Genomic DNA, 12,522 nt, shown 5'->3' on the forward strand with positions numbered 1-12,522 from the left:
TTCCATTTGCCTGACTTGATTCTAACTCCAAAATTTATTAAATTCTCTCCCTTCAAATGCAGACAAGAAAAGTTGTATTAAACAAAAGGCAAGGTTTTTCCTGCAATATTAAAGAAAATTGGAACAGAGAAACAATTTTTATATGAAAACAAGAGAGACAATGGGGAAAGCAGTCCTTTGTAGCTAAATTTCACTCTATTTTATAAACCAATAAAAATACAGATTAATAGACTCCTTGTGCAATAAAAATGGAAATAGGACAAATATATATCAACCTTGCAATCCATTTAACCACAAACTTCTGCAATGTTCTGCAAGAAATACCTTCTAAGAACAGAAAGAGAAGGAATATAGAGAAAGGCAAAATTCTGTGTAACAGAAAACCTGCAAATTATCTAAACTATATCTGGTTCCTGGAATTAATAATACCAAAGCAAAATAAACACACTCACAGTAAGACTTACTGCTCTATTACTAGAAAAGAGAACAATCTTAAACGCAGGATTGAAAAAGCAACTAGCAATTACGTTCGATTAAACTTTCTTTAAATCACTTCACAAATAGAATCAGTGTTAAAAAAAAAAACCAAACCAAAACAAAACAACAACAAAAAAAAAAAAAAAAAAAAAAAAAAAAAAAAAAAAAAAAAAAAAAAAAAAAAACCAAACAAAAAAACCCCAAAAAACAAAACAAAACAAAACAAAACAGCAAGGAAAATAAAATGTCCTATGAAAATACTGACCACTCAAACTGACACCCCAACACAGTAGTATACACCTCAGCTGGACATAAAGGCATTCTATCACATGTATTTATTCATGTGCTGCCATTTTTTCCATTACTGCTCCCTGCTCCAGTCTTTCCTTTCACAGTAAGGTACACCACTTTAGGAGGGTAAACCACTCTGCAAAGCCAGTCAGCCTCCACTGCTTCCTCTGAGCGTTCAGACTAAGAAGTCCAGTGACACAAACATGGCGAGTGCAAAGCAGGAAACTCCCAGAAATCTCTTGGAAGAGCTGCCTTGTGGCCATCCACCAGGACCTTCTGCCCTGCAAGAGGAACAGCCACGGAATGCACAGCCTTCAAACACAACCCGCTGTTGAGTAAGGGCTGTACTAACACCAGCTGTCACAAACCACCATGCATTTACATGGCCCCTGGCTGGGCAGCCAATGCCAACTACATTGCCAGAGTTGCTTCCACCTAGCAATTCACAGAACTCTGTTTGGAAGTTCAAGGGCTTCACTCAGTCAGTAACAACTTATGCTAAAACTTCCCTGTGAAAAATCAAGGTCCTCTCCCCAAAACTATATACCCTGCAACAAATAAGCTCCATGCGGATGTTTTGAGGATTGTTTCTTTGTTGCCAGAATATCCAAAATGCTGGCTTGCACTATTAATTTTGTATCCCTGGGATAGAAGGCAGGGAGGAAGAAGGGATGGCCCTCAAGGTAGCCTTGTAGTTATGCTCTGTAGATCAGTTTCCATCTCACATTTCCAAAGAAACTGTTAAATTTGCTACTGTTAAATTTGTTGTTAATCAACAACAATCTGCTTATTAAGGATGGCAAAGGACATAAAATGTCCTTGAAATAGAAGCCAATTAAAAAAGGCAACTACTGTATTTTAACTGGTGCATTGATGACAATGACTACTTTTAGATGAGCCATAAACCACAGAATACACAAGGATTTGGGAGGAGCATTCTAATACAGCAATAGACACAAACACACCAAGGCTACAGACTGAATCATGGGCACACCTGGTTGAAACACAGTGCAATGCAATTTTAGCCAGCATGGACAGAGACATAACATATTGCATTTATTAAAAAAGGCAAATATAACTGAAATTGGAAATAAAATTAATTGAAATTTTTTTCATGTTTCTGTACCTTCCATTTGAAAGAAGTTTTTTCTAGAAGTGAGATGCCTTTACAAAGCCATTACAGAAACAAATCATCTGAGGCAAAAAGGAAATTGCAGCTGCCAGACATATTCCTCTCCATCACTGTAAGTAGCATCTGCTTGAAATTATCCCTAATGTACAAGCTGTATTCCTAAATTTCTGCACAATCTGTGAAACTTTGATTTAGACATTTTTCATTTAGAACTGAAGGGATTCAGTTTGAAAGATTGCCTGGATGTTTCTCAAAGTAATTACCAGAGAATAACAAAACTGTGAAGAGGTGCTGAAAATCCAAGTAATCAACATAAGCACTTTGAAGAACACACATCAGAGACAGCAGCTTAGATATTCTCAACACAAATACTGTTGAAGAATTGGGATAGACTTTGTACTAACCTTAGAAAGTCCATTAATTCCCCTTTCCCTCAGAGATGGAAATGTGAAGCACACTGTGTTGAGAAGTCTGAGGCAAAACCTGTCTATTTGCCTGACTCTAAGTGCTTTCTGTCCAAAGGAACATGACTACCCCTTTCTTTTCTTCTACCCCTCAAAATATGGACTAGAATGAGGAACATTTTGTCAATTTTCCATGTATCTTGGGGGAAAAAGGAAGGAGTGTTTTAGGTTTAGATTAAGCACTTCCTAATTAAATATTTAAAAATAAATTCTCATACAGTGCTTCTCATATGAGCAGTCGTTTTGTAAGTAAAAGATCAGAGGTAAAATATTTCTGGTTTTATAAGCTTATATAGTGAATCTATCAACATTCATAATCAGTGACACATTTTTACTGTGTTTTAAGCACAGCACAAACAGAAAGGTAATTTCAAATGTTTTATTAGCACATATATTTTAAAAGTCAAAAAAGCAAGGAGAAGCCACAAAAGGACATTGTGGGAAATTGGTATCGTTTCATTTTGGGTTTTGGGGGGTTGATTTGTTTCTCTGCTTGCTTCAGGAAAAGAGTTATCTATCTTTTATCTGCTTATCTATCTTACACCAGAGAAATGTGAGCTTTGCACTAATCAAGATCAACATACAAATTCCATGAGCTTCCTGTCATTCAAGTTGACCTCTCTTAAGCTGAGGAGTACAAAAGTCATTCAGATCTCCTTTCAGAATTTCTTACTATATAGATATGAAAATTTCTAATCCACATTTCTGTATATCCTGGACAAACCCAAATTTCAACTATCTTTAACAGATCTAAGGCTGAAATTTAGGGATATCAGCAGGAAGAGAAATCTTATGCCCCAGGAAGAAGAAATTATCCTATAAATCATAGTGAACATCAGAATTACCCAAAAAGAATATCAGAGAAGCCACAATTCAAAACCAAAGGTATGAAACCAGAGCATAATCAGTGTTAAAACTGATGCTAGAACCCATGATCCCAAGGAAATGTTATTTCTGAAAGCAAAAGTTTTATTGTCATGTAAGAAGTGATGATTTCAACAATGTATTTGCAGAGTTCATAAACTGTTTTTGAGACAGATGTTTGAGACAGATGTTTATTTGCAATTGTGACATACTTTTTGGTATGTTTTTTTCTATCACAGTATGATATAGCCTAATACTGCAGTTTTCCTGCACTATGAAAAAAAAAGTCTTTAGGACTTACAGGAATTCAAAGGAATTGTCTGTGTTGCAGAGTAGCAAAAAGCCTTGTCTTCCCACAGGGCAGAGGCACCAACTGGAAGTGGGTATCTCCTACTGCTCCCTGAAGCTGGTGAGGCAGCCTTTTTCAAACATCACCCAACACAAGAGCAGACCCATGTGCTGATATGACAGGACACAGATACATGTCACAAGCACACAACTCTGATTTGGCTACACTGGTACAGTCACAGTGTTTATACTACCATAATCTGTTTCCATACGGAAAGGAAATGACTCTTGAAATTATGATAAGATTTTGCAGTAGGAGGATTTCTACCAATATAACTACTCAGGAAGGAAAAGGTTTTTAGGCAGAGAATATATTTCAATGTAGTCCAGGCTCATGTTTACCTATGCTAAGATATTCATAGGGAACTATGTTCTAGAAATAGCTCTTCTTTTGAAAGGCAAGCAGCACTAGGCTCCAAGTTGTGCATTTCTCCAACAATATAAGTATTAAATGACAGCTCTTAGGTGAATGAACAATGATCTTAATCAAAGGCGCCCAATGAACTATAGCATTATAATTTGATCTTGTTCATTTCATATTACGTGGCATTAGATAAACTGGAAGTAATTTTTTAACTTGCCAAGCACAGCTGAGGTCTTTCCTTCATAATTCCTTCAATTAAACACATATAGATGTTGACTTTCAGACAGTATTTTGGGTTATTTCTCTTCACAGCATAACATAGCTCACAATAAATGAACACACAGTATAAACCTCCAAGCAAAGTAAAGTTTTAAATATGCTAACAACTTTCATATTTGGAACACTCAAATAAGCAGCTGGAGGAACTGGACTAGAAAAGGTTCAATAAATGTAGGCTCTTAAAAGTTTATTCTCACATAAATCTTCAGGTAATGCTTCAATTCTGCAGGCCACAGGCAAATAGAGAGTAAGAGATGTACTTAAAGTGATGTGGTAAACTAATAAAAAAATTATATATTCCAATCTTTGAGATTACCCTGTGACCAGCACAGTCTATTCCAAGTTTTACGATAAACAGATATATATGTTACAGTGCCTGCTAGTAACTGTTGGCAATAAAACATACCCATCGAGAGCAAATCCTGGAGGAAACAAACATTTATTTTTCATTAAATGGGTACTTCAGGATATGCCTACCCTCATGATTTGTACAGTTTCAACTTTCTTTGGAGGCAGTTTGGAGCTCCCTGTTCCTCAGGTCCCACTGCTGGGAATAGACAAATTAGCCCAGCTTCTCTGCTGCCAAGTCAATGCTCATCAGACTTTGTTAAACTTGTGCCCAAGGCTACCCCTGGTCCTGACATTGTCCAAGACACTCATTTCTATTCCACATTGGAAAAAAAAAAAGTAGCCAGTTGAGAGATTTTATCCTGACAGCACTAGAGTACTTTGCTTCTGGGTTCACATCACATTACATATCCCCGCCACTGCATGTCTTCCCTGCCCTACTTCAAACCATTCCAAAGAGTATATTTAGGATTTAAAAAGTTGCTTCATACTGACAACATCAAAAACAGAATAAGTAACCTCTTCTACCCTAAGCTGAGTTGCTACCATCCAAGTTTGCATATCAGGTGTGCTCACTTTCAAAGTGGAGTTTAACCACCACTCAGGTCAACACCTCATCAAGAAACATTCAGCAGATTGAAACAGAACTCCAATATTTGCCAGCAGAGCACCATTTTGTTCTGTTGAGTGACAGTCACCTGGCATACATGCAGTATGAGTCAGAGTACTTTAAAAACATGTCAGAGCAAATTCACAGTAGCAGCAAGATCAGCCAGGCTTAGAGACTGAACAATCCAAGTAATTCTTTCCATCACAATTACACACTTATCTTTCTTTACTTCAAATAATTTTAAAAATAGCCTGAGTTTGGATACTGCTAATATTTTACAAGAAGACATGACATTTTAAGATAGGAAAAAAAGATTCACAGAGTAACTGTAATTAGAATAGAAAGTAGCACAGGGTATGGTAACAGGTAGTCCCTGCCACAGAGCCTTACTGCAGATCTGCCATACTGAGCAAAGGTTTCACTTGCCTTCTGTAGCACACATTATTATAAACTGAGCCCCAACTACTTGATTACATCTTGTTAGAACATTAACCAAACTTTGTCCTACCACTGTTCCTTTGCTCTCTCTGGTCACTTAGTGCTGATATGCTATGAGTCTGCCAGAGGACAACAAACCTACTGTCCTGGATGCCACAAACAACAGCAGTACCACAGGGGACTGCCCTGGAATCTGTCCCATTCAACATCTTCATCAGTGACCTGAAAGAGGCAGTGAAGTGGTTTCTGTTAAAGTTCGCTGGAGGCAACCAAACTGCAGCCAGGCTGAGAGAACAAAATTATATGCTCAAAGACAGGGCTACCATTTGGATGGACCTGGACGGGCTGGAGGAATGGGCTGACAGGAATCTCACTAAACAAAGGATAAATAAAAGGTCCAATACCTGGCAAGGAGGAACCCCTTTCAATTGTACTCTATGAAAAAAAGACCTGTGGACAGCGGTGGACACTAAGTTGAACATGAGCCAATGGTATCTCTGGCAGCAAGGGAAGCCAACAGTATTCTGAGCTGTATCAAGAGGAGCACAGACAATAGATAAAGGATATCATCCTCCTTTACTCAGGTCTAATTAGACCCCACTAGAGTACCACATACAATTTTGGGTTTGAAAATACAGGGAAGACATCAATAACTCAGAAAGACTTTAGTGGAGGGCTACTGCTGTGGTCAGAGGAGGGGCCTGTTCAGCCTAGAGAAGAGAGCTGTTGGGAAACCTATCTCCCACAGGGAGATTTATCAGGATAGAGCCAGGCTTTATACAGCAGGGGGACAAAAGGCAACCACCACACACTGAAGAAAGACAGACTCATGTATGTAAAGGAAAGATTCTTTCCCCTGAGGACAGCGAGTCAAACATTGGAGCAGGTTGCACAGAAAGCTGTGCCTCCATGTGCCTGAATGGTTCTGAGGCCTGACTGATTGAAGCCCTGAGCAATGAGCCCTATTTGATCTTACAGCTGACATGGCTGTGAGTAGGAGGTTGACCTAGACATGCATTTCCTGAGGTCCCATCTAATCTGCTGTAGCACTACAGAGTCTTCTTCTGTGCCCACTAGAAGGGCACACAAGACTATAAGTTTAAAGAATTAATAAATTCAGTGAAGATATATACAAGTGAATAGAAATTGCTGCATGCATTATAAGCATGAAGGACCATGTGAATCACAGAACATGCTGCGACAGTGTGCTACCACACTGCAAATGGCTATTGAGCATGATTCACAGAATAATTTTCTTTCACACCAGCACTCAGCACAGTCCAGAAAAATACCTCAAGGGTCAGATGAGAGCTCTCATCATATGAAGGTCAACAGTGACACAAGCACAAGTGTGTATAATTGAATACTTTTAGGTTGTAATTAGAAGATTTTTAGCCTTCTAGGGAATTAAATTCTGGAACAATCTGGTAATAGAAGTAATAGGGAATTAGAGCTAAGTGCCTTCAAGAGCTAAGGAACCTTATCAAAGGGATAAGTTAATCAATGCCCATAAAAAAAAAAAAAAAACTTAACAAAAACCTCATGTGCAAAGGACTCAGGAGAGGGCTATTTGCTATGTTGAAAATATATCTGGATAAAAGTCTACATCCTATGTGATCAACGTTGAAAATTGCCTTAAAAATATGATATTAAAATGCTAAATAGCAGTGATAAGCAACCTTTGATGAAATGATGTGAGACAAAAGTACACAGTAGTATTACTCCTGCCCAGTCCATCCCAAAGCAGAATATTTTCCCTGTGAAAAAGTAGATTTTTTGTCACAAAAAAAAACCAACATACAAAATCTAAACCAAGTATCATTAGTATTCTGTACTACACTGGGCTAAAGTTGAAGGTGTTATGTTACTTAGGGAAAAGTAAAAAAAAATTACTAAATGCAGCAGTTAACAGCTTACAGATTGCAGAGCAGAAATGGCCCAAATGAACATAGTGGCCCAAACACTTCAGACACACATTTTCTTGACAGGGTTCCATGGGAACTTGTTGCCTAAATAGACCATAATTGCACATAACAAAGAAAGAGTATGACTCATCATTCATGAATGTTTTCTCCACTGCAGGTGGTAGAAAAATTACAGGAGGAGACGTCAAGGCAGACGAGCAAAAAAATTCAGTTATACAGATTGCCTGGCCTTCAGCATAAGACCCACACTTCATCCAAAAGAGACTATATGGTCTGCCCATACTAAAAGAGTGGTCTCCAATTGTATCAAGGGAACAATAATATATAGCTACTGCTATCTCTTACCACAATGAAAAGAGAAAATAAATAATCTAGTGGCAGACTGGTTTTATTAGCCTACTAGAAAGCAAGAGCATCTCAGCAGCATGTCAGGCAAACAGTGTTAAAGACTTTCTTAACACCTGCCTCAAAAAAAATCACATTACTGAAAAACAGGGAAGTCAAAAAAATGGTGGTGCTATGGATGACAAACTCAAACCATCTTAAATCTGAGATTCTTTTACAAATACTGTACATTCTGCCCATTACTATCTGCATTTCAAGACACTAAATACTTTTCAGCCCATGTCAAACTCTATTAGGAAAAAAATGTTACTGTATCATTCTTTAAAGTTATTTTTCCACCTGTCTTGTCCTTGTTCAAGTGTGCACAACTGCACTTTGCAACACATTAATGATGCATTAATGATAAAACATTCACCTTTGACACCTATTTAACCATAGTGTCACAGTTTCTTTCACATTTTCCAGGGTACAGCTTCTCACATTAAGTTTGGAGGAACTCGCATACCAACATCAGTATCTTAACTTCTGTATCAATATTCATCTGACACTTCCAATCACTGCCTGGCTTCTTGCAAAGTGCTATGAGAAAGATAAAGTGCCAGAGGCAATGAAAGCTAGGTTTCTCACAGGATACAGAGACTGAAATACAGGAATAAACTGTTTTCAAATACAATTATTCTATACAGGAATTGTTCAGATCTTCATTATTTTGGAAAAAATTGCCCAATTCTACATACACAGAGCATAAAGGTTCTTGGCGATATGCATGGCAAGTTTTCACATTTCACAACTCTTGCAATTTTCTCTTTCTTTCTAAAGATATAATAGGCATCATCTTCTTGTTTTAAACTCACTCCATTTCAGTAGTTTATGTACAGCTGTAAGAATTTGTTTTCTTTAGGAAAATGAGAGATAAAAGTTAACGCAACTAACAAAATGGAGCAGCACAACCGAATTCTATTGCCATTTCTGCAGCTGAAGCACACTGAAACTGAGTTGTAGCTCCTACTTGCGATAGAAGTCAATATAGCATGTCTCATCTTTGCCATGTACAAAGTTAATTCAAGTTTTGATAAATATTTTAATGCAATAAATTGAAATAAAAACCACACTTAGTACCTGGCCATCAAGAATATCTATTATTAGGAGCATTTGATCACAAGATTGTGAGCAGTGATCAAGAGCAGTGAAATGTCAGAGTAGATCACCTGTCTTATCCCATGTATTACACTGGGCTAAAATATTTTTTAGTTAGCAGACTGAGGAAAAAAATTTCAAATATCAATTTGGAAGAAACCTATTTTGCATTCAAATAGTACATGGAACATGGGCTTTGTATATGCTATTCTAGTCCCCCAGTGAACAAAACCCCACGGATTCCTTCATGGCCTATCAAAATGATAAGCATTCCTTCTTTATTCTGCTTTTCACTTTTATTATTATTATTGTAAACAAGTTCCTTTGCAAAATACCTACAGAAAAATATTCAGCACAAATAGAGTTAGATTGAGACTTAAATGTGTGCATAGTCAATTTAGATTATAGCTGCTTTAGCAGAGTCACAGCCATTCATCAAATGACTAATAAAATATGCCTGGGACTATTTTGACTATAAAACAAATATAAAATATTATTTATTTCCTTTAACCTTGCAGTTTAGAAACACATGGTATAAATGCAAAGCATTCAAGATCCCATGACAAACTAAACTGTCTGAAAATTACATTAATATCTTCTGCACAAAATTTACCTATGCATTCATTTTATGACAGAAATAGTCAAGCTGCATGAAAAATTGCAAGGCACAATGAAATGACTATAAACATCTTCCACAGAAGCAGCTGCCAAATTTTTTTTTACACAATCTATAGTTCTCTGTTGGTCTTATATGCCTAATAATTTTCTTCCCCACAGTTCCTGTTTACTTGAATACATGTAAGATTTTTTTTCAATATATACTAGATTTTGGTTTCACTCATAACATCATAATTTCCAGGACATAATTTTGTCCATCAACAGCCCATGTGCTTGCATGGAAACTGACTTTTTATGGCCTCTCAATCTTGTGCGAAAATTAAGTATTGATATAATTTATATTCCCTTACATTATTTTGAATCATTCTCAGAACAAAATTGAAATTTAAAGCCAGAACAGGCCAATATAAAGAAGGTAATATGAAGTATATACTAAAAATAAGAGTAATTATGAGTCTTTACCATTGTTTTTAAGGATAGCACCACAAAGCTTTTCACATGCATACCATGCTATGAGAAGGCCAGTGCCTACAAGTTTGGAGTACCTTCCATGGTTTAGCTGCTCTCCTACAGTAAGTCGCTCAAAAATGTTCCATAAAAAAAAAAAACAAAAAACCAAAAAACAAGAGAATGCACCAATAGTTGTATAGCAAGCAGAAAGCTAAACTGAACTTAGTTGTGTCGTTGGTCATTCATTATTCAGGCTTACACTACTCTCAAGAAAGTTACAGCATTTTACTAGAGTTGGATCAAGTCATGTGATGAAAAGACAACTAAAATAGAATTGTTCTTCAAGAAAGCATATATAGGCAATCACTCCAAATTATATATTCCTGTGTCTGCATAAAAGCACTGGAGATTCTTCTGTATGAAGCTCCTTCCAACATAAAGCTAAAAAGGGACTGTACACCCCATACTACCAGATTATTTCAGCTACCAATTTTCATTAGCTACTTCGGCTCTTTGGGAGCTCTTTTGCAAATATTCCATCAGATTTACCTCACACTAAATCTTCATGTATCTAATGCCAAGTACATCTTACAGATAAGATTTGTCTTTCCTGTGATATCAACATTTTGCATCCCAATGAAAATATCTGTTGTTAAGACTGCCTTGGAAAGCCACATTCCAACAAGTTTCATCTGCATAAGGCTAAAGACACTTGATTCTGCAGAGAAAATTCCAGCAGTGTTTCTTGGAAAAGTGACTTTGACAAGCAATCCTCAAAATGCTTTGCACAGTTGTTGCCAAAGACTTAAAAAGAAAGTACCTGCTAGTGATGAAAAGCTATATTAAAATATGCATGTGTGTATCTACCAGAAGATGTTAGACCAAGGAAGAATTTTAAATGCAAACATGACAATTTCAATCAGATTTTAATACAAAATTCTGAAAACCTGTAAGATAAAACCACATCATTTCCACTTTTTGTTTCAAAATTATTTTATCTCTCAAGAATATAAAGGGGAAAAAAAATCCTAGTCAATGATAGTATTATCAACTTGGTATATAACTTTTAGAATAATTTAAACAAGAAATTCTGATTTTGTTTTTCATTTGGTAAAGATGTTATACACAAGTCCAAGGCAAAACACCTCACTTGAATTGCACTCCTAATTTTAACACAGAAATTCTCATCTATAATCCTAGCAAAGGAAAGCCAGGAACCAGGGACCTACTGGTTCACAGGTCAAGAAGCACAGGTTGGCTCATGCCCACCTTACAAAGGGCAAACTTCCTCTGTAACAGGTTTGTCTTAGCAACAGCTAGCCAAGAACACTGCAATACAGAAGCACAAATCAAGCTAATAAATAAATAGTGTGCATGACCAGGATCCAGTGCCCCTTATCACCTTTTTCCCTTTAAACACAGATGTGGCTACATCAAGTTCAGAAGCTTGCTTTTGCTGTTGCTTTTGATGAACTGGAAGTTAATTTTAACATCAGTTTTGAAGATCTATCTAGACACAGCAATTTCTTCTGAACACAAAAGCTAAATAAATTAATGTTCTTGTGCATGCAAAATTTACTACAGTATGACTGGCAAATTATTGTATTTTTGGTTTTGCTGGGCTATGCAAATCAAGAATGTAATTCATATACCTACCTAGTTTATTGTCATGTTGTTTCTAGATACAGGAATCAAAAAGCATGAATATACAAATTCTTGCTTTTCAAAACAGGTTGATGCAATAAGCTTTTAACTATTCAAACAACAGTTTTTCAGAACCTGAAAGGCAGAACTTTCAGCATATATTATTTCAATGGAAGCCAAAGCAGAAAATAATCATAAAATATACAAAGACTACATGAGTTTTCATGAAGTCTCTAGAGATATTTGCTTACTCTGGCTTTCTAGATCCACAGCCCCAGTAAAAAGATCAGGAAATGGTCTTTACTGTTTCACAAAGTAAAACAACATTCTCAAGGATATTTCATTTGCCTACAGCTGCACATACATGTCATAATCTCAGAAGGCCACAGCCACTAGAGAAGAATGCTGTTTTGTATTTGTAGTCTTAAAATTTCATAACTAGGCATTATTTTTTTAAAGTTCACTAAATCAGACTGTAGTTTTCTTTGTTTTATGTTTTAGTTCACAGCAAGAATGAAAGCTCAAAAGAAAATAAAAGTTATTTTAATTCCAGAAGTTGCTTTGGTACACTGATTGTAGGGCTTGTTTAATGCACATCCTCTTTGCAAAGGAAAGTCAAAACTGCTCTTCAAAACTATGTGATGGCTGCATTTCTTAATGAAGCTGAATAGCTGCTGTCAGTGGTCTTAGCAATAATTCTGGAAGCAAAGTATCCAACATGCAATGTATTAGATCTACAGTTTATTTAGTTGCTGGTACAATTTAGCAGAACTGATCAGGATGTTTCA

This window comes from Onychostruthus taczanowskii, unplaced genomic scaffold (genome assembly GCF_017590055.1).
Source record: "Onychostruthus taczanowskii isolate IOZ18803 unplaced genomic scaffold, ASM1759005v1 scaffold26, whole genome shotgun sequence".
NCBI lineage: Eukaryota > Metazoa > Chordata > Aves > Passeriformes > Passeridae > Onychostruthus > Onychostruthus taczanowskii.